General features: G+C 46.9%; 2 long non-coding RNA genes across 8 annotated transcripts in view; both read left to right on the plus strand.

The window, feature by feature from the left end:
• The first annotated feature begins 612 nt into the window (after positions 1-612).
• On the plus strand, positions 613-2,000 carry LOC140201083 (uncharacterized). Its single transcript, XR_011886773.1, has 3 exons — positions 613-635; positions 1,572-1,623; positions 1,973-2,000. It is a non-coding gene; the product is annotated as an uncharacterized lncRNA (long non-coding RNA).
• Positions 2,001-25,551: 23,551 nt separating this feature from the next.
• The window catches only part of LOC140201674 (uncharacterized), an 85,892-nt gene continuing 84,014 nt past the window's right edge, over positions 25,552-27,429 (plus strand). For 6 of the 7 annotated variants that reach the window (XR_011886934.1, XR_011886931.1, XR_011886929.1 and 3 more), the window contains exon 1: positions 25,552-25,685. This is a non-coding gene — a long non-coding RNA (uncharacterized lncRNA). The other variant, XR_011886935.1, reaches the window with a different exon arrangement.

Here is a 27,429-nt window from a genome sequence, read left to right on the forward strand (position 1 = left end):
CTTTTTAAGCTCTCATTGTAAATTCTTTAGGAAAAAGATTCCGACTGCATCTCTGTAAATTGTTTTGCTGGAAAATGTGTTCTAGTACTTTGTAACAATCAAGCCAATAAGAGTTGAGAGTTTAAATTGGAATAACTTCCAGAAGTCTAGAAGATTAGCTCATCTTCCAGCTGAGCGGCATGGCAGGTTATTGGATACTTAATGGACAACTCTGTGGTGTAATGATTACTGCAGGGCTGTCATCATTTCAATCGAGGGGAGAGAGCTACAAGATCGGGGTCAGTCATTTCTTCTAGAAGACGGTACCATCAATACTCTGCCCCAGAGAATGTGAAGGGTGGATTACTGAGGGAAAGGGATAAGTGTCAGAAAGGTTGTGTGGAGGGGGTTTGGAGTAAGGATGGAGACCGATGGGCAATTGGGACATGAGCCTTGCACAAAGCGTTGGACTATTGTGTTCATTTTTCATCACCTTGCTCTAGGAAACATGTCATTAAGCTGGAAAGACGTGAAATGCTCCAGATATAATACACAAGTGACAACTCTGGAGTCAAAGTCTGACAGGACGAATGGATCGGATGGAGGAGGTGTGCAGGATACAAATAAGAGTGCGGCTGGGTGGATTGCAGCTCCAGGTGAGGTTTCTCATTCAGAAACTGGGACTTGAAATGAGTGTCTGGTGGGTGTCTGGTTCAGAAGGGGTTAAATGAACCCAGCAGTAACTGGGCTGTCCCGTCCTCTGTCCCTGGATTACAGCCCCTCTTCCTCTCTATTCCCCTATTGCTCTGCTGTGGGGGCAGTTTTAAACCAGAAGATACTGTACAGGAGGAACTGAATAAGACCATTTGTCTCATTGAGTCTGCCTGTCCAAACATTCATGGCTGATTTTTTTTTTTCCTCAGCCCCACCCTCCCACTTTCTCCCTGTAACCCTCACACCTTCACCCCTCTTCTCAATGTCAAAACTTGTTCATATCTGCCTTCAGTACCCTTTCCCAATGGCGATGTCCACAGCCAATGAATTCCACAGTTCTGTGCTCCTCATAATTTTATTCACCTCTATAAAGTCATCCCTCAGTCTTGTATACTCCAGACAATAAAGTCCCAACCTCTCTCCATAACTTAGTCCCTCAAGCCTCGGCAACATCTCAGATCTAATCTGCACTCTTTCCAAATTCAGGGCAACTTTCCCCATATCAAGTTGACCAAAGCTGAGCACAATATTCCAAGTGTGGGCTCACTAACAACTCGTACAACCGCAACGTGACCACCCAAGCCCTGCTCTCAGTACCCTGACTGATGAAAGCTCATGTACCAAACACCTTCTTCACCATCTTGTCTACCTGTATCACCACTTTCAGGGAACAATTGATTGGGATTTAAGAAGGGGATAGATAGACTTTTTAATATAACAGACCTGTGATGGAGCGTGAATGGGATTGTAGTATGGATGAAGGTGTATCTGGGATGGGTGTGGATGGTGGAGCAGGTACCTGGGGGTAACGGATGTCCTACATCTATGTTGTACGTTTCTGGTTGATTCACTCTAATTACATCATTTCCATTCACCAGTGACTGTGGGAGTCATTGTGCCTGTTGCTGTGGTTGTCATTCTCATTCTGTGGTAAGTGACCTCGTCCCTTCCTGGGAAAACTCAGTTTTCAACCCTCCCAGTTCCTCAGCTGTGGCTTCCCCTACACCCCTCTCATCTCTGAATTCTTCTAGTCCCTACACCCCGTCAACCCATCTCTGTGACCCCCCCCCCCAACTCTGGCCCCTAGACTTCTCCCATTTCTGTAACCACCTCGAGCCCCTAGACTCCTCCCAGTCTCTGTGACCCAATATCTCCCCTAACCCTTCCCAGTGTCTGACTCTCCCCTCCATCCCCTACACCCCTCTCTTTGACCGCCTCCAAACCTTTGCCACTCCCTGCCCCTGTGCTCCTGTGACCTTCATTTCTGTTCTACTTCCAGATACCGGAAGCGAGATAACAATGCGAGTGGTGAGAATGTTGGCCTGGATTGATCCTCAGGGAACGTCTACACACAGTTAGGACTGACTAACAGCCTGGAGTGCCTGAAAGGAGTTGGATTAGCAATGAAATTACACTTTTTGACCTATGCTGTAAATTCATGTTATGCTAAATGTCCATCCTCTGGCAATGTTACTTTGTGTTTGGTGTGTACACCCTGGTCCAGAGGAACGTTATTTTGTTTGGTGGTTTACATCTGTACAATTGAATGACATTAAACCTTATCTTGAGCTTGAACTTGCCCCTCACCAGCTGACACAAGTCTGTTTTAGAAAAAAGATAAACTCTGTCTCACAATCCAACTGGCTGTGGTCTTGCACCTTATTGTCTACCTGCACTGCACTTTCTAACTAACGCTTTATTCTGAATCGTGTCCTTGTTTTATCTCGGTATTACCTCACCATTCTGACGTGTGCAATGATCTGTCGGGATGAAACATAAAGCAAAGCTTTTTACTGTATCTCGGTACATCTGTGAAAATAGTAAACCAGAACTGGGCAGCATGCCAAGGTACTTATCAAACGGCTCTGTGTGTTGGGGGCGTCCCTGATGGGGAAAAAGCACAGTGTCCATGTGGGCAAGGTGCAGACAAGGGCACTGGGTATGTTGACAGGAGAACATATGTCACTGTGTCACAAACACCTAACATCCTCAGAGCCCCACACACCAACAAGCTCCCACAGTGCTGTTAAATTCATTGCAACATACATTCAAAGGTGAAAGTATGAGAGTACAATCACAAAGGAGAAAATCTGCAGCTGCTGAAATCCAAGCAACACACAAAGTGCTGGAGGAACTCGTGAGGCCTTTTCCCTCTTTCACCTTATCTCCTTGCTGCCCAACACCTTCCTCTGTTGCTCGTCCCCCTGTCCTTTCTTCCATGGTGTTCTGTCCTCTTTTATCAGACTCCCACCTTCTCCAGGCCTATATCTCTCTCACCAATCAACTTTGAAGAAGGAAGTCTGAGAATCGGAGCGGGAGTGCGGAGAAAGACATTTTTGAATTTTTCGGTTTTTTTTCCATCGGCGTTCAGAGAGGCGGGACTGCGCAGGTGTGTGATGTCGGGCAGTGAAGCACGGAAGATTTAAAAGGGACACAGCCTCATACAGCGGGCAGCGTAGTTTGTGGGCGGTGGAGTGAGCCGGGAGCAGAGTGAAGGGTTAAGGGCTTCGGCTCACCGGGCTTAGGTGGAAAGGGGCAAGGAAAGGAAGGTTTGGTATTCATTTTTTTGTTGTTCTTATTTGAGGAGAGGGGCAGTATGAGTGTGAGGGCAGTTTGTTGTTCTCGGTGCCGGATGTGGGAGGCCCTGGAGTCTCCAAGCCTCCTGGACGTCTACATCTGCGCCAAGTGCATCAAGATGTAGCTCCTAAGGGACCACGTTAGGGAACTGGAGCTGCAGCTCGATGACCTTCGTCTGGTCAGGGAGAGTGAGGAGTTGATAGAGAGGAGTTACAGGCAGGTGGTCACACTGGGGCCACGGGAGGCAGACCAGTGGGTCACGGTTAGGAGGGGGAAGGGGAAGAGTCAGGTAACAGAGAGTACCCCGGTGGCTGTGCCCCTTGACAATAGGTACTCCTGTTTGAGTACTGTTGGGGGGTCAGCTTACCTGGGGGAAGCGACAGTGGCCGTGAGTCCGGCCCTGTAGCTCAGAAGGGTAGGGAAAGGAAGAGGAGGGCAGTTGTAATAGGGGACTCAATAGTAAGGGGGTCAGATAGGCGATCCTATGGACGAGTCCAGAGACCTCGATGGTAGGTTACCTCCCTGGTGCCAGGGTCCGGGATATTTCTGATCGTGTCCAAGATATCCTGAAGTGGGAGGGTGAGGAGCCAGAGATCATGGTACATATAGGTACCAATGACATAGGTAGGAAAAGGGAAGAGGTCCTGAAAGGAGAATATAGGGAGCTAGGAAGGGAGTTGAGATAAAGGACCACAAAGGTAGTAGTCTCGGGATTACCACCTGTGCCACGTGACAGTGAAAGTAGGAATGCAATGAGGTGGAGGATAAATGCGTGGCTGAGAGATTGGAGCAGGGGGCAGGGATTCAAGTTTTTGGATCATTGGGACCTGTTTTGGCGTAGGCGTGACCTCTACAAAAAGGATGGGTTACACCCGAATCCTAGGAGGACCAATATCCTGGCAGGGAGATTAGCGAGGGCTACTGAGGTGACTTTAAACTAGAATGGTTGGGAGGTGGGAATCAAATTAAAGAGGCTAGGCCAGAGGAGGTTAGTTCACAACAGGGGCATGGGAACCAGTGCCGAGAGACAGAGGGGTGTAAAATGAGGGTAGAAGCAAAAAGTTGTAAGGTGAAAAGTAAAAGTGGCAGGCCGACAAATCCAGGGCAAGCATCAAAAAGGGCCACTTTTCAACATAATTGTATAAGGGCTAAGAGAGTTGTAAAAGCAAGCCTGAACGCTTTGTGTGTCAATGCAAGGAGCATTCGTAACAAGGTGGATGAATTAAATGTGCAGATTGTTATTAATGAATATGATATAGTTGGGATCACAGAGACATGGCTCCAGGGTGACCAAGGATGGGAGCTCAACATTCAGGGATATTCAATATTCAGGAGGGATAGACATGAAAGAAAAGGAGGTGGGGTGGGGTTGCTGGTTAGAGAGGAGATTAACGCAATAGAAAGGAAGGACATAAGCTGGGAGGATGTGGAATCGATATGGGTAGAGCTGCATAACACTAAGGGGCAGAAAACGCTGGTGGGAGTTGTGTACAGGCCACCTAACAGTAGTAGTGAGGTTGGGGATGGTATTAAACAGGAAATTAGAAATGTGTGCAATAAAGGAACAGCAGTTATAATGGGTGACTTCAATCTACATGTAGATTGGATGAACCAAATTGGTAAGGGTGCTGAGGAAGAGGATTTCTTGGAATGTATGCGGGATGGTTTTTTGAACCAACATGTTGAGGAACCAACTAGAGAGCAGGCTATTCTAGACTGGGTATTGAGCAATGAGGAAGGGTTAATTAGCAATCTTGTCGTGAGAGGCCCCTTGGGTAAGAGTGAACATAATATGGTGGAATTCTTCATTAACATGGAGAGTGACATAGTTAATTCAGAAACAAAGGTTCTGAACTTAAAGAAGGGTAACATTGAAGGTATGAGACGTGAATTAGCTAAGATAGACTGGCAAATGACACTTAAAGGGTTGACGGTGGATATGCAATGGCAAGCATTTAAAGATCGCATGGATGAACTACAACAATTGTTCATCCCAGTTTGACAAAAGAGTAAATCAAGGAAGGTAGTGCACCCGTGGCTGACAAGGGAAATTAGGGATAGTATCAATTCCAAAGAAGAAGCATACAAATTAGCCAGAAAAAGCGGCTCACCTGAGAACTGGGAGAAATTCAGAGTTCAGCAGAGGAGGACAAAGGGCTTAATTAGGAAGGGGAAAAAAGATTATGAGAGAAAACTGGCAGGGAAGATAAAAAGTGACTGTAAAAGCTTTTATAGATATGTGAAAAGAAAAAGATTGGTTAAGACAAATGTAGCTCCCCTACAGACAGAAACAGGTGAATTGATTATGGGGAGCAAGGACATGGCAGACCAATTGAATAATTACTTTGGTTCTGTCTTCACTAAGGAGGACATAAATAATCTTCCGGAAATAGTCGGGGACAGAGGGTCCAGTGAGATGGAGGAACTGAGGGAAATACATGTTAGTAGGGAAGTGGTGTTAGGTAAATTGAAGGGATTAAAGGCAGATAAATCCCCAGGGCCGAGTGGTCTGCATTCTAGAGTGCTTAAGGAAGTAGCCCAAGAAATAGTGGATGCATTAGTGGTAATTTTTCAAAACTCTTTAGATTCTGAACTAGTTCCTGAGGATTGGAGGGTGGCTAATGTAACCCCACTTTTTAAAAAAGGTGGGAGAGAGAAACCAGGGAATTATAGACCAGTTAGCCAACATCGGTGGTGGGGAAACTGCTAGAGTCAGTTATCAAAGATGTGATAACAGCTGATTTGGAAAGCGGTGAAATCATCGGACAAAGTCAGCATGGATTTGTGAAAGGAAAATCATGTCTGATGAATCTCATAGAATTTTTTGAGGAAGTAACTAGTTGAGTGGATAGGGGAGAACCAGTGGATGCGGTATATTTGGATTTTCAAAAGGCTTTTGACAAGGTCCCACACAGGAGATTAGTGTGCAAACTTAAAGCACACGGTATTGGGGGTAAGGTATTGATGTGGATAGAGAATTGGTTGGCAGACAGGAAGCAAAGACTGGGAATAAATGGGACCTTTTCAGAATGGCAGGCAGTGACTAGTGGGGTACCGCAAGGCTCAGTGCTGGGACCCCAGTTGTTTACAATATATATTAATGACTTGGATGAGGGAATTAAATGCAGCATCTCCAAGTTTGCGGATGACACGAAGCTGGGCAGCAGTGTTAGCTGTGAGGAGGATGCTAAGAGGATGCAGGGTGACTTGGATAGGTTAGGTGAGTGGGCAAATTCATGGCAGATGCAATTTAATGTGGATAAATGTGAAGTTATCCACTTTGGTGGCAAAAACAGGAAAACAGATTATTATCTGAATGGTGGCCGATTAGGAAAAGGGGAGGTGCAACGAGACCTGGGTGTCATTTGTGACAAGAATACACATAGATGTTAGCTGTCCTGTGTGATCAACAGTTGGTCTGCCACCTGTCTTCAGGAGAGAGCGAGATAAGGAAGACAATGGAGCAGCTTTGGGAGATGTGTAATGAAGGGACGGGAGAGAGAGCTGTCTAGAGCGGCTCCCCCTTTGAACCCTGAACTGTTTGAAGTGATGGACAGGCGATACCCCAGCAGGGGGATAAAAAGGGACAGGTTCGCTAAGGCAGTACACATACGACACCACGAGGAAATGAGACCCTGGAAGCGGTGCCCCCCCCCGCAAGTCGGCGAGAGTCGTTTGGAAGGCTGGTTGTGGAACCAAGCCATAGACGCACAGGGTGGAAAGGTACGATCAGCGGGAACCCGGTGTGTGTCCACCCTTGCTTGGGTGCCAGGTTCACTGCAGAGGATCGACCGCATCTGGAGGAGGGGTCACAGTCGGTGACCTCAGGTGACATCACAAAGGACTCGCCCGAAAGCTGCTTGTGAGCAATATCGCAGGTGTGTGTGTGGAAGCCGTTTTGAATGATCATTCGTTCTTGTTCTCCCTCTCCTTCCCCCCACATTGTCCATCGCCATGGCAACAATTACTGCGAACTGAACTAAATTGGACTGGACTTTGTGTCACTTTGAAACTGGTCATTTACCCCTAGACAACGATAGAGCTTGATTGATCCTGTTATCTTAATTCTGTGCACATGTGTGTTTATCATTGCTGAACTGTTGCATTTATTATCCTTTCGATTACTGTGTTGCTTGTTTCTTTAATAAAACTTTCTTAGTTCTAGTAATCCAGACTCCAACTGAGTGATCCATTTCTGCTGGTTTGGCAACCCAGTTACGGGGTACGTAACATAAGTAGGGTTCTCGTCCGTGATTTTGAACGCTAAATTTGGGATGGAGTAAATTGATTGGGTCAAAATTCCCGAAGGAAAGAAAAGACAAACAGCAGAAATGGAGGCTGAGGAAGTTATAAAGGCGCCAACCTTGGAGGCATTAGAGGATGCCAGGAAATCGGAATTGGTAGCTGTGGCCAAACGGTTGAATCTTGCTAAGGGGAAGTCGACAATGAGGAGAGAGGAGGTACACAGAGCTATCGTACAGCACTATGTATCAAAAGGTGTGTTTCCCCAAGGCGAGCTGGAGGTGGTGTCTATTGAAAAACCTGCTGGAGACGCAGTACAGGTGCAGCTTGAAAAACTGAGACTCGAGCACGAGTTCCGGGTACGACAGTTGGAGCGAGAAGGGAAAGAGAGGGACAGACAGTTACAGCGAGAAGAGAAGGAGAGAGAGTTAGAAAGGCAAGAGAGAGAGTTAGAAAGGCAGGAGAAAGAGAAACAGTTAGAAAGGCAGGAGAGAGAGAGAGACAGCTGGAGCGAGAGGAGAAATAGAGGGAAAGAGAATTTGACCTGGAGAAGTTAAAGATAAGGGCCAAGCAGGGGCTCGTGCCGAACCAAGGTGGAGGGTTCCAGGCGACCCAAGAGGTTAGGCTGGTTCCCCCATTTAACGATACCGACGTGGATCGGTACTTCCTCCATTTCGAGAAAGTGGCTATAAGTCAGGACTGGCCGAGGGATAGGTGGGCTGTTTTACTTCAGAGTGTGCTGAAAGGGAAAGCCCAAGAAGCTTACTCAGCTTTGTCCGCGGAAGATGCCCAGAGGTATGAGGTGGTGAAAGAGGCCATCCTCAGGATTTATGAGTTGGTCCCGGAGGCATACCGGCAGAGGTTCCAGAACGCAAGGAAGCAGTGGGACCGCATGTATTTAGAGTTTGCCCGTGAGATGCAGACATATTGTGAGCATTGGTGCGCCTCGAAGTGGGTAGAGGGGGATTATGACAACTCTACAGCTGATCCTGATTGAGCAGTTTAAAGGTTGTGTCCCTGAGGGTATGAGACCCTACCTAGATGAGAAAGAGGCAGCCACGTTAGTTGCAACTGCTAAGTTAGCGGTTGAGTATGCGTTGACGCATAAAATGAAGTTTACCCCGAGTAAAGGCTACCAGAAGGGTAGTCAGGACGGCAGGGAGAGTCCGCCGGAAAAGTCAGAAAGTAAGCCGGGGACTAGTGAGAAGGATAAGGTAGACCAGGAGCAGTCTGGTAGGAAGTCTCCTGGGGTCATCTGTTATAATTGCGGGAAAATCGGACACTTTGCGTCCAGGTGCTTTGCCCCAAAGAAGGAGACGGGAAAAGGGAAAACAGCGATTTTGACTGGCTGTATCGAGCTGGTAAGCGAACTGCTAGGGAAGGACAGGTCTGCCAAAGTTCAGGAAGGGCGCGAGAAGTTTATCTTGGCCAGATTGGTGTCAGTGAAGGAGGGGTTAAAACCAGTTCCAGTGCGGATCTGGAGAGATACAGGAGCGTGTCAGTCACTAATACTGAAAAGTGTATTAGAGTTTAGCTCAGAGACCCAGACTGGGGAGGTAGAGGTCAAAGGTGTTGGGGAAGGGACAGAGTCAGTCCCTTTGCACCAGATACACTTACAAAGCAACCTGGTCTCTGGATTAGTCACAATCGGGGTGAGGTCCGAATTACCGATGAAAGGCGTGGAAGTCTTGCTCGGTAATGACATCGCCGGGGGAATCGTGTTCCCAGTCGTGAGATTGACAGGTCAGCCTGCCAGCATTGAGGCCCCGCCCATGGACTCACAGGTTCATCATGGGACCGCGGTAGTGAATTTAGCTGAGACGTTTCTGCCAGTCTAGTACGAGACGGGGGTAGAAAATGAAAAGAAGGAGTGTAGTGAGACAAGAGGTAGTGAGGGAGCTGGGACAGACATAGCAGTAGCCAGGAAAGAATTTGTGCAGATGCAGGAGCGAGACGAGGGGCTGATGGTTTTGGCAGAGACAGCTCTCTCTGACACAGACTTAACAAGGGAACTAGTAGGCTATTGTGCGGAGGAGGAAGTGCTAAGGAAGAAAGGGAAATCAAGTACAGTACCCGCAGATGAGGAATGGGGGGTGGTGCAAAAGAATTATGAGGATGAGATTTTTAACCTGGCCCACAAGGTACCCCCCGGTGGACATTTTGCGGTGCTGGAGGAAACAGTTGGTGGAATCATGAAAGAGGTTTACCGGCTGCCCAGGGGTGAGGATGTTATTGATTATGGCCGACGCGAACTGAGACGGTCACAGGCTTTTGATATGCTAACAAACCTAGTCGGGGTTAGCGTGGAAATCAATGAAGCTAGGGTCCCCCCGATAAGAGAGAAAAACCATTTTGAAAAGATGAGTATGGTATCGACCAGATGGGAGAAGGCTATTGTTTTGGCCAGGTCTGCTGATAAGGTCTCTCCCTTAATCCCCGAACAAAGCGACTCTTTAGGAGAAGTAATTAAACACCCATGTGTTTGATTGTCCCGAGGCGATGCAAAGAACTGGGACGTTGGGTGGTGTCTGTTAAAATAGGTCAGCCTCGTGAACAACAGCCATATAGAATGAGTAATTCAGTGACTAAAGGGCTGACGAACACAGAAGTGTATATTGGCAATTTAATACGGCTGTCTGAAGCCAGCTTGATAGTGAACCTTGAAAAAAATGAGTTTGGCCACACGAAGGTCTCTTACCTGGGAATTGTGGTGACACAGGGGCAGCTGGCAGCGATGCAAGCTACAGTGCAGGCTATCGCTGACCTCCCAACCTCGACAGACAAGAGGGCCCTCAGAAGGCTCTTGGAGATGGTGGGGTACTGTAGGAAGTTTTGCAATAACGCTGCGGTCACTACCCCTCCCCCTCCTACTAAGCCCTTGCGAGAGAAAACTAAGTCGGAATGGGACGACCCTTGTTATTGTGGTCCAGGACAAAACCAAATGAGAGGTTACATTGATCGCAATTCTTCAGTGTTTTTGGCCACAATGAAGTTTGCTGAGTTGGAGCCTGTTCCAAGGGATTATTAATAACATATAAAAGGAACAGAAAATGTGATGGCTGACTGTCTGTCAAGGTGTTGACAATTTCAAACTCGCTGTGTTAGCCAGATAGCTGATAAAGATGTATATTTGTGTGTGTATCAAATAATGTATTCATGTTTGTAATTTTTACCCCCCGGTAAAAATCCTTAAAGGGGGGAAGTGTGACAAGAATACACATAGATGTTAGCTGTCCTGTGTGATAAGCAGTTGGTCTGCCACCCGTCTTCGGGACAGAGAGAGATAAGGAAGAGCAGCATTTGGGAGATGTGTAATGAAGGGACGGGAGAGAGAGCTGTCTAGAGCGGCTCCCCCTTTGAACCCTGAACTGTTTGAAGTGATGGACAGGCGATACCCCAGCAGGGGGATAAAAAGGGCAGGTTCGCTAAGACAGGACACACATGACACCACAAGGTAACGAGACCCTGGAAGCGGTGCCCCCCCCCCCCCCGCAAGTCGGCGAGAGTCGTTTGGAAGGCTGGTTGCGGAACCAAGCCATAGACGCACAGGGTGGAAAGGTACGATCAGTGTGTCCACCCTTGCTTGGTTGCCAGGTTCACTGCAGAGGATCGACCGCATCTGGAGGAGGGGTCACAGTCGGTGACCTCAGGTGACATCACAAAGGACTCGCCCGAAAGCTGCTTGTGGGCAATATCGCAGGTGTGTGTGTGGAAGCCGTTTTGAATGATCATTTGTTCTTGTTCTCTCTCTCCTTCCCCCCACATTGTCTATCGCCATGGCAACGATTACTGCGAACTGAACTAAATTGGACTGGACTTTGTGTCACTTTGAAACTGGCCATTTACCCCTAGACAACGATAGAGCTTGATTGATCCTGTTATCTTAATTCTGTGCACATGTGTGTCTATCATTGCTGAACTGTTGCATTTATTATCCTTTTGATTACTGTGTTGCTTGTTTCTTTAATAAAACTTTCTTAGTTCTAGTAATCCAGACTCCAAATGAGTGATCCATTTCTGCTGGTTTGGCAACCCATTTACGGGGTACATAACACATTATACACCAGTCATTGAAAGTGGGCATGCAGGTACAGCAGGCGGTGAAAAAGGCGAATGGTATGCTGGCATTTATAGCAAGAGGATTCGAGTACAGGAGCAGGGAGGTAGTACTGCAGTTGTACAAGGCCTTGGTGAGACCACACCTGGAGTATTGTGTGCAGTTTTGGTCCCTTAATCTGAGGAAAGACATCCTTGCCATAGAGGGAGTACAAAGAAGGTTCACCAGATTGATTCCTGGGATGGCAGGACATTCATATGATGAAAGACTGAATGAACTAGGCTTATACTCGTTGGAATTTAGAAGATTGAGGGGGGAATCTGATTGAAACGTATAAAATCCTAAAGGGATTGGACAGGCTAGATGCAGGAAGATTGGTCCCGATGTTGGGGAAGTCCAGAACGAGGGGTCACAGTTTGAGGATAAAGGGGAAGCCTTTTAGGACCGAGATTAGGAAAAACTTCTTCACACAGAGAGTGGTGAATCTGTGGAATTCTCTGCCACAGGAAACAGTTGAGGCCAGTTCATTGGCTATATTTAGGAGGGAGTTAGATATGGCCCTTGTGGCTAAAGGGATCAGGGGGTATGGAGGGAAGGCTGGTACAGGGTTCTGAGTTGGATGATCAGCCATGATCATACTGAATGGTGGTGCAGGCTCCGAGGGCCGAATGACCTACTCCTGCACTTATTTTCTATGTTTCTAAGTTTCCCAGCTCTTAACTTCATCCCTCCTCCTTCAGATTTCACTTTTCACCTTTTGTTTCTCACTCCCCTCCGCCCACCTTTCAAATCTACTCCTCAGTTCTTTTTCTCATCCTGCTGAAGGATCTTGGCCTGAAATGTTGATTATTCCTTTTTCCATAGATGCTGCCTGGCCTGCTGAGTTCCTCCAGCATTTTGTGTGTGCTATTTGAAAGTTCAAAACTTGATGTGCCTGTCAGAATAAAAGGCAAAGATCATAGATTTCGGAAACCCTGTTTTTCAAGAGAGAGTGATAGTTGGTGAAGAAAAAAGAGGAGCCCAGCAAGTACAGGCAGGTGGGAACAAATGAGGTACTTGAGGAGTATATGAAATTCAAGAGAACACTTAGTAATCAGGAGGGCAAAAGGAAGCATGAGGCTTCTCTAGCAGACAAGGTGAAGGAGAACCCTCAGAGCTTCAACAGACACATTAAGAACAAAAGGATTGCAAGGGACAAAATTGGTCCTCTGGAAGGTCAAATTGGTAATCCTCTGCATGGAATTAAGTGTTGGGGGAGATCCTAAATGGATATTTTTTACATCTGTATTTACTCAGGAGATGGACACAATGTCAATACAGAAATGAGGCAAAGGGGCGGTGCGGTTACTATACAGATGACAGAGGAGGTGTTTGCAGTTTTGGGATAAATCCCCAGGGCCTGACAAAGTGTTCTCACAGACCCTGCAGAAAGGACAGTGGTGTAGTGGTTGGCACAATGCTTCACAGTACCAGTGATCCAGGTTCAATTTCCACTGCTGTCTGTAAGAAATTTGTACTTTTTCCCCCGGGCCGCGTGCGTTTCGTCCAGGCGCTCAGATTTCCTCCCACAGTTCGAAGATTTATCAGTTAGTAGCTTAATGGTCGCTGTAAGTTTTCCTGTGATTAGGCTAGGATTAAGTTGGGGATTCCCATTCAGAGTGATATGAAGGGCCAAAGGGCCTATTCCCAATAAATAAAGAAAGAAAGAAATAGTAGGGTCCTTAGTGGACAGGTGAGATACCTGGAGGATAGCTAATGTTGTTCTGCTGTTTTAGAAAAGCTCTGAGAATAGACTAAGAAATTATAGGCTGATGAGCATGACATCGGTGATGGGAAAGTTATTGGAAAGTATTCTAAGAGACTGGATAAATGTGTATTTGGAGTGATTAGGAGTAGTCAGCATAACTTTGTGCACTGCAGGTTACAGAGTGTTTTCAGGAAGTTACCATGAAAGTTGACGACAGCAAGGCAGTGGCTGTTGTCCAGATGGACAAAGCATTTGACAAGGTTCCACATGGAAGATTGGTCAAGTAGGTTCAGTTGCTTGGTATTCAAGATGAGGTCGTCAGTTATATTAGGAACCGACTTTGCGGGAGAAGCCAAAGGATTGTAACGGTTGATTGCCTCTCTGACTGGAGGCCTGTGACTTGTGGAGTCCCGCCAGTGTCAGTGCTGGGTCCACTGTTGTTTTTCATCGATATCAATGATCTGGATGATAATGTGGTTAACCAGTTCAGCAAATTTGCAGATGAAACCAAGATTGGGGGTGTACTGGACAGGGAGGATGACTATCAAAGCTTGAATTGGGGTCTGGATCAACTGGAAAGATGGCAGATGGAAATTAATGCAGAAAAGTGTGAGGTTTTACTCTTTGGGAGGACCAACCAGTGAGCAGAGGGCACTGAGGGGTCAAAGTAGAACAAAGGGATTCTGGAATACAGGTCCATAATTCATTGAAAGTGGTGGCACAAGTAGGTAGTGTCATTAAGAAAACTTTTGGCACATTGGCCTTCAAAGATCAAAGTACTGAGTACCGGAGTTGGGATGTTATGTTAAAGTTGTGTGAGGGTTGATTTGGAGTAATGTGTGCATATTTGGTCACCCAGCTACAGTAAAGATGTAAATATGATTGAAAGAGTACAGAGAAAATTTACAAGGATTTTGCTGAGACTGAAATACCTCAGTTACAAGGAAAGATTGAATAGGTTTGAACTTCTTTCCCTGGAACATAGAAGATTGAGGGGAGATTTGCAAGAATTTAAATTATGAGGGCTATAGACAGGGTAAATGCAAGCAGGCATTTTTCACTGAGGTTGGGTGGGATGGCAACCAGAGGTCATGGGTTAAGGATGAAAGGTGAAATATTTAAGGGGGACATGAGGAGAAACTCCTTCACCTGGAGGGTGGTGAGTGTGTACGAGCTGCCAGCGCAAGTGGTGCAAGTGATTTTGGTTTTCATGTTCAAAGAAGTTTGGATAGGATTATGGATGGGAGGGGCATGGAGAGCGATGGTTGGTCAGAGTTGGCAGTTTAAGCAGTTTGGCATGGACTGGATAGCCGAAGGGTTTGTTTCTGCACTGTAGTTTTATCTGATTTTATGACTCTAACTCAGCAGGTCAGGCAGCATCCATGGAGATGAACAAACAGTCGGGGTTTCGGGCCAAGACCTTTTACACGATTGCAAAAGAAGGAGGGAGAGGCCAGAATAAAAAGTTGGGGCAGGGGAGGGGAGATAGCCGGAAGAGGTTAGGTGAACCCAGCTGGGTGGGAAATGTAAAGGGCTGGAGATGAAGGAATCTGATCGGAGTGGAGTGTGGACCATTGCAGAAAGAGGAAGAATACAACGGGAGGTGATAGGCAGGTGGGAAGAGGTTAGGGGCTTGAATGGGGAACAAAAGATGAGGGGAGGGGGAATGTCGCGAGACTCTTCAATGAATCCTACAAACTGGGGGAACCTCACGAGATTGTTCGATGATCCCCACGGACTCGTGTGCCGAGTAAAGAGCAAAACACGCTACAGTATGTGTAATGTGTCAGTTTTAGCATCAGTGCTCCCCGAGCAAACAATTGTTATTTTCCTGTCTTCACTGGGAAGCGGAGGAAAGCAATCCAGGTGCGACAGAGAACAAACTGGAAGTCATGACTCAAAAGAATTTATTCTGCTTACGTTTAGATAAAACGCGGGTACTGCAGAAACTAACCGCTGGACCAGGTGCCCTGTATGCTACATATGTAAATCTGTATACAACATGGCTCAGATAGGAAGGAACAAGACAAAATCTGCAGATGCTGGAAATACAAGTTACACACACACACATAAAATGCCGGAGGAACTCAGCCGGCCAGGCAGAATCTGATGAAGGGTCTCGGCCCGAAACGTCGACTACACTCTCTTTCATAGATGCTGAGTTCCTCCAGCATTTTGTGTTACTTACACAGGAAGGAGCATCTTCGCTCTGTCGGCCGCAACAGTCAGTATTTCCCACTGGCCACCCATACCAATTGCTCTTCCTATTCTCACGCTGAATTTTCTGTCTACGGTTTCCTCCAATGCCTCAATATGAGCACCAATTCTGTCCAGTCTGATGACATTAACATTGATTGATCTAACTTCTGGTAGTAAATCCCCTTAGTTCCCTCTCCCACGTTTGGCCTTCCCCTCAATCTATTCACCCTCTCACCTTTGGTTTCCTGTTCCCACCCCCTCCATCTTGCTCCCTTCCTCCTTCCTTTTCTTCCATGGCCCACTACTGTCCCCTCTGGTGCTGTATTCCTTATTCTCCAGCTTTTGCCTGTTATAGATTTCTCTCATTATTCCCACCACTCCACCTGCTACCTATGTTCCCCTCCTTCACCGGGTCGAGCACCTGTCGCCTGCGAGCGGTTCTCCTCCCCCTCCCTTCACTGTCTTATTCTGCGCCCTTCCCCTTCATTTCGAGTCTTAATACAGGGTGTTGGTCCAATACGCCGACTGTCCATTTCCCTCCAGAGATTCTGCCAGATCTTTGCCTCCTGTCCTGCATTCCAGTATCTCTGTGAGGTCACGGTGGGGAACCTGCAGGGATGGTCGCTACAACTGCAGGGCAGCGGGGTCGCTCGGGAACCGCCCCTCGCGGAGAGAGCTGGGTCGCTTGAGGAAGTAACACACACACAATGCTGGAGGAACTCAGCAGGCCAGGCAACACCTATGGATAAAGAGTACTTGAGGGAGTGTCTGGGACCTCCTCCGTCGCGGGGGCCGCAGGATGGACCGGAGGAGACCTGAAAGGCGAGGGCATCGTGGAAGGTGAAGCAATTATGGGCAAAGGCTTGCCCGAACAACACAATCAAAAATCAAATGTATTACTTACCTGTTTTCCCTGGAGACGCCGAGGAAAGCAGTTCCTATGTGGCGTGGAATGCGGTGGTAACAGAGAGTTCATGTTCATTACTTTCAAAATTAAATACCCTACAAACTAACAGCTGACAATCTCACTGCGAACGGTGTCCTATCCACTGTTTGTGTAACAGTAAATGGAGACGTAGAAACACAAGGAAATTAAATGAACTTATCTCTTGTGATTAACTCTCGAGAGTCTGCAAAGTTTCCCACAGACTGGAGTAACAAGTAAACAGCAAACACGCCAGCCTGTCAGCGGGCAGATGTCAATCAGGTGCCCCGGGCGCAGCGGGAGCGCAGATGACAGGACGAGTTCGCGGCTAAGGAGGCTCTCCAGGTCGGAATCAAATTCAGAATCAGGTTTATCATGGCCGACGTGTGTCGTGAAATTTGTTAACTTAGCAGCAGCAGTAAATGCAATAAATGATAATATAGAATTTTTTTTAAAAAAGTAAATCAGTGACAGTAAGTATATATGGATGTGTATTGAATAGATTAAAGATTGTGCAAAAGTCGTTATCTATTTAAAAACTGAGGTAGTGTTCCTCGATTAAATGTCCATTTATGAATTGTATAGAGATGGGGGAAGCTGAGTGTGTGCCTTCAGGCTTCTGTACCTCCTTCCCGATGGTAACAACAGGAACAGGGCATGTCCTGGGTGGTGGGGGTCATTAAGATAGACGCCACCTTTCTGAGGCACCGCTCCTTGCGGATGTCTTGGATGCTACGGAGGCTAGTACCCAAAGTGGAGCTGACTAATTTAATTGCAGCTTCTTTCGGTGCTGTGCAGCAGACCTCTCTCCCCATACTGAAGAGTGATACAGCCTGTCAGAATGCTCTCCACAGTACATCTGTAGAAGTTTTCAAGTCAAGTCAAGTCAAGTCACTTTTTATTGTCGAGAGTGAGGAATAACCAGGAAGGGTGAATGAGAGGGATGGAAGGGGAATCGGAGAGAGAAAGACAGATGATTAGAGAGTGAAAGAGAGAGAGACAGGGCAGGGAGAGCAACACAGTGAGTGAGATGGTGAGGGAAGAGGGTGAGTGGATGGACCATGGTGGCTGGGTGTTGAACAAGCTCCAGTTTTGGGTGCAGCGGTGATAGATTGGGTGAATTGGTGGGATGTCCGGGGGTGTCTACTGAGGCACCATGGCCCACAGTGGGTGTACATACTCTGCAGCACTGATTGCTTTACCAGATCACTGCTGTCCCTGTGCACAGGCACCCTTATGAACTCCCATCCCTCACACTGTGTTGGCTTGACGAGGTTCCAGCGCAGATGACATCCAGACTGCACACAGCTCTGTCCTTCCTGGCTCCGACGCTGGAGGACTCGGAGAACCTACGGTTATTACAAGGGAGATGATTTGGAGGTCCATCTCGGCGAGATGATCCAGAGGTCGTGTTGGGGAGGTGAACTGGAGGTTAAGTCAGAGAGATAACCTGCAGCTCATCTCGGGAGATGATCTGGAGGTCATGTTGGGGATATAATCCAGAGGTTCATGTCAGAGAGACAATCCAGAGGTCTGTGTTGGGGAAGTGATCTGGAGGTTGTGCCAGGGTTTTTCCACACAAAATGCTGGAGGAACTCTGCAGATCAGTCTGCATCTATGGAAATGATCAAACAGTTTCCATTTCAGGCCAAGACCTTTCATCAGGACCATTATTATGAGTATTGCTCCGGATTTCCATCATCTGCAGAATATCTTGTGTCAGAGGTTTGGGGGGGGGCGCGGGCAGGTGGTGGTTAAGTGCCCAATGACAGTTGGGAAGCAGCTGTTGTTCACTCTCTCCGTCCCCTTCCTCCTGTCTACCCGGTCTACCATTGTCATCTGTCTGGGGCACTCCTCTACCTCCTGTGCGACAGTGGCATTGAGAAGAGTGTATTGTGCTGATGGTGGGGGTTCCTGATGATGGATATTGCCTTCTGCAGACATTGCCTCTTTTAGATGTTCTCAATGGCAGGAACAGTTGTACCCATGATAGTCTGGCTCATCCCACCACTCTGTAGATTTTTGTGTTGCTCTGCACATGCAACCAGTCAGAATGTTTTCCACAACACATCTTTTGGAAGTTTTCAGTCTTCAAATGGCAGGCAAGTATCCGTAAACTTACAGGAAAGTAGAGACCTCAGTGTGTCTTCTTCACAGTTGTATATATGTGCTGGGCCCAGGGCAGATCCTCTGAAGATGTTGACACCCAGGAACTGCCCACATGTTCCCCACTGACCCTTCAGGGAATGTGCTGTCCTGACTTCTCCTTCCTGAAGTCCATGAGCTGTTTCCTGCTCCTGCTGCCCAGTCACCCAGCCGACTTAACTCACTGCTGCAAAGATCAGATGCAGGAAATCCACATTCACTGTTTTAATTTGCTATTTATCTCTATAACATTTATGTTATGACCAGATAGGATATGACGTTAGGTGGAGGTAAGAAAGTTCAAGCAGAGCTTCAAAGTGAGGATAAGTCTTAAAGAGGTTCTGAGCGGCTAAGGCTTACTTTTAAACAATCAGACACAATTGGAAAGGCATTGAGATATCACACACTCCCAGCGTCAGACACAAAGTGAAGCTTCCCTCTACACTATCCCATCAACACTCCCAGGGTCAGACACAGCATGGAGTTCCCTGCATACTACCCCATCACACGTTTCTGGGATGAGACACCAGTTGAAGCTCCCTTCACACGATCCCATCATACCCTTCTTTCACTGTTTCCATTATCCCTTCCTTCATCTGTCTATCACTCCCTCTCAGCACCTGGGTCCACCTGTTGCTTGCCTCACCCCCTTCCCATCACCCTTTACTCTGCTTCACCCCTTTATCTAACGATTGATGGTTAGCTTCATTTGTCATGAAAACATGCAGTGAAACACATGGTTTTGTGTCAAATCAAATCTTTCAGGCTGGATGAAGGGTCTTGACCCAAAACATTTCCTATCCAGGCTTCTATTACAGAAGAGAGGCCTGTGACCAGTGGTGTACTGCAGGGATTGGTGCGGGGGTCAGCTGTTGCTTGTCACCCTTATCAATGATTGCCGGTTGGATGGGAATGCCCTGTAGGTGCCATGGATAGCAAGTAAATTTACAGCTGTCATCAAAGTTGGTGCAGTGGACAGTGATGAGAGTTATCGCAGGTTATAATGAGCTCCAGATCTACTGGGGAACTGGGCCAAGGAATGGCAGATGGAGTTTAGCTCAGACAAATGTGAGGTGTTGGTTTGGGGACAATAAGCCAGACCTTTTTTGGTGCTCAGAATTTTTGTAGATCAGACAGACCTATAGGTAACTCACTACAAGATGAACATCATGACATTTTTGCAAGTTCAGAATCAGATCAGGTTTATTATGTTCTGCTTCTTCAGCTGTCCATTGATTTCGGTGTTGACTGAGGCCTGGGCAAGGTTGTATGGAAGACCAGCAGTTACCCATGCTGCAAGTCTCCCCGCTCCATGCCACCGATGTTGTCCAAGGGACGGGCCTAGGCCGATACAGCTTGGCACCCGTGTCATCGCAGAGTAATGTGTGGTTAGGTGCCTTGCTCAAGGACACAACACACATCACACCGCCTCAGCGAATGCTCGAACTAGCGACCTTAATATCACTAGACCAACACCTTAGCCACTTGGCCACGCCATAACATTGTTTATTATCAATGATAATATAAATATATAAATATATATATAATGAAAACTGTCATTTTGAATGGAATGAAAAAGTTACAATAAGAAATACATAAAAATAAATGTATTGAGCAAAATATATCAGATTTGGACAATTGAGAAATCTGATGGTGGAATGGAAGCAGCCAATCCAACAATGTTGAATGTGCATCCTCAGACTCCTGTACCTCCTCCCTGCTGGCAGGAATGAGAAGAGGGTGCGATGAGCAAAAGCACTTGCTGGCGGGTTTTACCTCAGGTGACCCTAAAGGAGACACATTTGCAAACTGGTAGTTAATAGTGATTGCGTTATAAGGTAATGAAACAGCAGCTAATAGAACAAGTTGGGGTCGAGTAGACCGGCTATTCTGAAGTGGCCATTGTAGGAGTGGGGAGCTGAGGTTTCGGGTCTGGAGGCTTTGGCGTGAAGAAGCTGAGTAAGTGGCCCAGCTGTGTGGAGTGAGAGCAGTGAGAAGGTGCAGGTAAGAACAGTTTGATAATGTTTTATTTTATTGATGAGCCTTACACAATGTTTCAGTACAGGCGCATGGTAGAGCCAGGTTGGAGTGAAACATTGTTCTTTTTCCTGTAGTTTGACTTTCCTGCACTTGCTTATAACATTTGCGGTATATAATTACCTGTCTGAGTAACTGTTCATTGAATTTTCAGCAACTGTGGTACAGCTGTTTGTATACTTAGCTAGAATGTTTGTTATGGACATCTAATCAACTGCTATAGTACCGAGAAGGTCCAGAGGTTCACGAAAATGACCCTGGGAATAAAAGTTAATGCATGAGGAGCGTTTGATGGCTCTGGATCTGTACTCACTGGAGTCTAAAATGAAGGGGGAATCTTATTGAAAACTATTGAATATTGAAAGGCCTGCATAGAGTGGATGTGGACAGGATGTTTCCAGTAGTGGGACAGTAACTAGTTATGTTTAAAAGCAGAGGTTGAGGGATTTTGATTAGTCAATGGTTATGGGGATAAGGCAGGAAAGCAGAGTTGCGAGGGATAATAAATCAGCCATGATGGAACGGTAGAGAATACTCGATGGGCTCTGTGTTGGCCAATTCTGCTCTTACCTACACTGGCCTTATGGCCTCATTCTTGACTTTTGAAGAACCTCTGGGTCACAATATCACTAGATCCAACTACAATGCAGACCCTGCTGCGAGATGTGGAAGGTCAGGGAACCTCTGGGCCAGGTGCAGCTCCTGATGGGTCGGGACAAGGGACCAGTTTCCTCCCACGTTCTAGAGACCAATGAGCGAGTGTCAGTGAGGAGTCGGCAGGCTGTGTTGGTGCAGAAGCATGGCGACACTTGTGGGCTGTCCTCAGCACATCCTTGGTCGTTTTATGCAAACAAAGCATTTCACTGCATGTTTGGTGTTCCGATGTACCAATGAGAAATAAAGTTAATCTTTAACCTTTATGTTAATCTGAAGGGCAAAGTTAGACAGAGATGGGAGACCCAATAGTCAATGGGGACAAACAGGATATTCTGAGGCCGAGAAAGGGACAATGGGATGGTGTTGCCGCCCAGGTGCCAGGGTCGAGGACGTCCCAGAGCAGCTGCAGAATATTCTCAAGGAGCAGGGGGAACTGCACAATGACCTCGGGAGAAAGGGGGAAAGAGGCTGTGCACGGTGAGCTTAGGGAGTTTGGAAAGAGGCTGAAAACCAGGACTTTGAAGGTATTCATCTCTGGATTACTGCACGCCAGGCCCGGAATAGAAATATAGAACAGATGAATCTAACTCCACCATGGACGATCCCTAACCCAGCGACGGAAGGAGAAGGGTTGGATATGGGGCTAGCAAGCCATGTGCTTGTTAGTCGAGACAATAAAGTTAATTGTGAGGAAATACGTAGTTCTCTGTACCCAACTAGTCATTATTAGTACAAGTGCACATTCCTGAATCCGAAATTCTGAAATCCAAAAGGTTCCGAAAACGCAAGTTTTTTTGCCAACAGCTGACGTCACTCAGGTGTGACGTAGCAGCACTCGCAGAGGCCTCCAGACGTCAGTTGTGGCTCAGCGCTCGTACTGGTTACACGTGTTCGCTGATATTTTGTGTTCTGTGTTGACTTTGTGTTTAATTTCACTGTGAAAATGTCAAAATGAGCTGCAGATACCCCTATGGGTAACATTGAGAAAAAGAGAAGGAAGTATCTATCTTTATCAATAACGCAGAAAGTGGAGTTACTGCAGAAGCTTGATCGTGGATGTCTGTGCTGCGTTTTACTGAAGAAAATAGTGTCGGAACTACCACTGTATATGATCTAAATGAACAGAAAGACAAGTTACTGAAGTTTTATAGTGACAGTGACAGTGATAGTCTACATTTATTCCAATAAGTCACTTACCATGTGTTTGATTCGGTTCGTTTGAAGCTGTATATCTTTATGTTTTATTGAATATCTTTGCTGGAAATAAAATTTCTTCTTTTCATTATTCCCTAAACAATATAGTATAACAATTATTTACATAGCATTTACATTGTATTTGGTATTATAAGTAATCTAGAGATGATTTACTTGGGAGGATGTGCGTAGGTTAGGTGCACCGCCAGGTCCTAAAGTCCTCCGCACTAAATAACAGGTTAAATCAGGGACTTGAGCGTACGTGTTTTTGGGTATCGTGGGGGGGGGGGTCTGAAATCCTAAAAATTCTGAATTCCAATTCCAAAATGCAACTGGCCCCAAGGATTTCGGATAAGCGATTGTGGACCTGTATTATTATTGAGTGTTAATTTTTGTAATAGAGCTGGTAACAGACACATTTCCTATCACCACCCCCGCCCCCCCCAACTTGCCTGAGTTTTTAATGAGGTGGTAACTAAGATACATTGACCAGGACAATGAGGCAGAATTTATTCAGTTACACTTTGGTAAGGTCTTTGATTGGGTTGTGGTGGGGGTTGCGGTGGGGGGGTGGGGTGCGGAGCAGGTCCAGAAAGCACTCGGTGTCCAAGTTGAATTCGATAATTGGATCTAATTGGCTGATGATTGCAGACAAAGAGGGTTGTGCTGGGAGGATACTTTTCTGATTGAAGTGTGTGACTTGTGGTTAGCCACAGGGTTAACTTCATGTGTGATGTGGTAACAACTGATGTGAGGTGTGATGTGAATGTGGGAGGAATGATTGTGACTAACCCAAGTAGGTGTTTGCCAACTTGTCTTAAGGCAGGGATTCTCAACTTCAGGGAAGTCATTTTGGAACTGAGACAAGTAGGAATTTCTTCAGCCAGGGCATGGCGAAGCTCAATTTACTGGCTGAGAGGCCAAGACATTTAAATGTTTAAAGCAGAGACTGATAGGGGTTTGTGAGGATGTTAAGGATTACCAGAGGAAGGCAGGAGAATGGGGTTGAGAAAAAAGCAGCCATGACCGAATAGAACAGCAGATTCGATTGGCCAAATGGCCTGTTTGTGCTCCTACATTTTCTGGTCTAATGCTGCCTCCCACAGCACAGCTATAGGAGAATGGAGCGGGAGAAGGGCTGGGATCCAGGGAAGGAGGTTGGGAGACTGCTGAGGGCCATTTAACCACTCCCCCTTCAACTCTGAATGGACTCCAGCAACTCAACTTCAGTCCCCATGCACAGAAAGTGAAACCTCACCTTGAGTTACTGTCTGCCCAGCCACACTCGTGGAGTTCAGCATCTTTCTTCTACCCCATCCCTCCATCCTGGTGGATACTGGCTTCCAAGAATTCATCAGTGGCAAGTTAGACACCTGGTCTACCATGGTCCCCTGTTCAGGACACTCCACATCTGTAAAACAAAGTTCAAAGTAAATTTATTATCAGAGAACATACAAGTGTAACCCTCAGGTTCGGCAGGCGGCGTTAGTCCAGGGGAACACACTCTCCGGCCCGCCAAACTTGTGAAATCTCGTTTGTGTGGATGCTGCATGTTTTCCCCTGTTACAAATCAGGACCACGAAATAACAAGTAGTACCACCATATGCAATTATAGCTTTATAATTCTGAATTTGACTTTAGAGTTAATAAAGGCAACAAAAAGTAAAAGGGCCCATTTTAATGAAACAGTCTAATGTGCACATTGGAGCTCACGATATTCTCATCCATTCTCCATTGATTTCCCCTGGAATCGTCAACTCCCGACCCCATTCCACATCCACTCAGTCCTGCAGTCAATGACCTCTCCATCCTGGCATCTTCCCTTTCCATCTTCTGCTGAACAAAAGCCTGTGAATACGTCACTCTTTGGCAGACAAGAAAGAAAAACACTCCCCTCATTGGACACCGCACATTCCAAAGCCCCCGTTATCTCTGGTCATAACCCAAACCCTGCCGCTACAGACAAACCATTACACTGGCAGTGAAACCTTTCCCAGGGTGTTACACCTGCATCCCTGAGATTCATTTTCTGTGGGCATACTTAGCAAATCTATAGAACAGTAACTGTAAACATCAGGAACTGTCAGCTGTAAACAAACTGTGGAAATGCATATGAGGAGCGTTTGTCGGCTCTTGGACTGTATTCATTAGAGTATAGAAGAACGAGAGGGGATCTCATAGAAACATTTCAAATGTTGAAAGGGTTGGACAGAGTAGATGTGGAAAGGCTGTTTCCCTTGGTGGGTGAGTCCAGGACAAGAGGCCACAGTCTTAGAGTTAGAGGGTACCCATTTAAAACAGAGATGAGGAATATTTTTAGCCAGAGGGTCATGGATCTATGGAATTTGTTGCCACATACAGCTGCGGAGGCCGATCATTGAGGGTTTAAATGAGGAGATTGAAAGGTATTTAATTAGTCAGGGTATCAAGGGATATGGGGAAAAAGCCAGAAATTGGAACCAGATGGGAGAATAGTTTAGCTCATGACATGGAGGAGTAGCGGAGCAGATTCGATGGGCCGAATGGCATACTTCTGCTCCTTTGCCTTGTGATTTTGTGAAATGCGGATATAGATAAATAGCAATAGATAATGAGCATGAAGTTACAATAAACCAGGTCCTTAAATGAGTGCAACTATCCTCTTTTGTTCAACAGCCTGATGGTTGGGGGGTAGTAGCTTCCTGAACCTGGTGGTGCAAGTCCTTGGGCTCCTGTATCTTCTACCTGATGGCAGCAGTGAGCAAAGAGCATGGCCTGGATGGTGAGGATCTTTGATGATGGATGTCGCTTTTCTATGGCAACTTCTCATGTAGATGAGCTCAGCGGCTGGGTGTGTTTTACCTCCAGGCCACTGATGAGGGGTAGCAGGGGGAGTGGGTGGGGGACGATTGCTGTGTGTGAGAGACAGACTCGTTCCCCAGTTAGGGTTAGGTATGGAGATGGGAGATGGAGACGGAGACAGAGACCCCGACACAGACTCGTCCCTTGTGGGGGTCCTCCTGTGACGAGTCCTGTCCGCCTGCAGAGCTGGTGTTTTGATCTAGCGCCACCCGCTGTCCCATCTCGGAATTACAGCGGCCTCACCCTCTGCGTTGGAACGGGAACTGTGGAAAATGTCTCCCGGCCGAGGGAAAAAGGGGCTGGATCCAAACCCGTCCCCGGACATTAGCTGCGGTCAAGCGGGACGAGTGCACAGTATCATCCCACTACAGGTACATGCCCCGGAATCGGAGGGGGTGGGTTGGAGAAACATTCAGAGGGAGGAACCCGGGAACCGTACGATCAGTGGCGAGCAGCGGGAGGTAGACTTGGGCCAGGCCAGACCAGGCCGGCATTACGAGTGGACAGAATTAGGCGGGACCCCGGGGGTGAATTACCCTGGAACTGAGAAGGTAGGAAACGCAGAGTTTTGCATGTGGATCAGCATCAGGTTTCTTTATAAAGGTGAAATTTGTTGCTTTGCTGAGCAGTACAGTGCAAAGGCTTAAAATCTCTAAATAACAATGCAGAACAAGGCGTTGTTGACGGTTCGCGTGTCTATTCGTGCGTCTCCTTTATCTCCGCCCCTGTGGGATCTTTTCTTCACTCCCCCCCCCCCCCCCCCCCCCCCCCCCGCCATTGGGGAAGAGTCATTTGTCCGAGAACAGAGGAACCAAAACTGCACAGGACGGTAACCGCGGCCTCACCAACGTCATATGTAAACTGCATTTCAACCTCCCAACTCCTGTACTCAGCGCCCTGGCTAATGGAGAGCAGCGAGCCAAGCTTTTCCTTCCCCACCCTGTCTACGTGTGACTCCGCTCTCAGTGAACTCGACTCGTACTTGGAGGTCCCTCTATTCCATTGCACTTCCCAGGGACCCTACCATTCATTGTACAAGTTCAACCCTTGTCTGATCTCCCAAAACAGTACCCGTTTCGCTATCGTCTGCAAAGTTCCCATCACTTGTGTCCTGTTTCACATCCAAATCATTTATATGACTTAGAGACAGCAAAGGACCCAGCACTAACTCCATAGAATTCCACTGGACACAGGCCCCCAGTTCCACAACCAACCCTCGACTATCACACACTGCTTCCTACCACTGAGCCGTTCTAAATCCAGTTCACTGTCTCCTCCTGGATCCCATAGGCATTGGGGTGTGTTAGGCCTCTTGGCCCATCGTGGCTGATTTGTTTTCCCTCTGAACCTATTCTCCCACCTTCTCTTGTAACCTTTGATGCCTGAACCAAGAAGGCATCAGCCTCTGCTTTAGACATACACAATGACCTGGCATCCACAGCCACCCATGGCAATGAATTCCACAGACTCTGGCTACAGAAATCCCTTCTCAGTTCTGTTTCAAATGGATGCCTTTCTCTTCTGAGGCTGTGCCCTCTTGTGTAGGCCTTTCAATATTCCTCCTCTCTCCCCTCCATTCCTCTAAACTCCAGCAAGTCCAGGAACATAACCATTCAATGCCCCTCATTCTTTAACCCATTAGTTTGCAAATTCATTATCGTGACCCTCTTCTGAACCTTTTCAATGGCAGCAAATCTCTTCTTTGATAAGAGGCCCAAAACTGCTCACAATACCCCAAGTGCAGTCTTATGTCCCCAATGCCTTATAAATTCTCAGCATTACAGCCTTGCTCTTATATTCTAGTCCTCTGAAAAATGAATGCTAACATTGCATTTGCCTTCCAACACACAGAAGCAGTCTTCAGGGAATCCTGCATGATCTCCTAAGCCCCTTGGCTCCTGATTTTTAAATTTTCTCCCTGTTTATTAAATAGTCTACACCTTTATCCTTCTACCAAAGTCCATGGAAATGCATCTCCATGCACTAAATTCCATCTGCCACTTCTCTGCCCATTCTCCCAATCTGTCCAAGTCCTTCTGCAGAGTCCCTGCTGTTTGGAAGGTTAGGTTTCCAAAGTTTACAAACTAAAATTAATATCCTGATGAAGGATCCCGG

This window comes from Mobula birostris, chromosome 8, assembly GCF_030028105.1.
Source record: "Mobula birostris isolate sMobBir1 chromosome 8, sMobBir1.hap1, whole genome shotgun sequence".
Lineage (NCBI taxonomy): Eukaryota > Metazoa > Chordata > Chondrichthyes > Myliobatiformes > Myliobatidae > Mobula > Mobula birostris.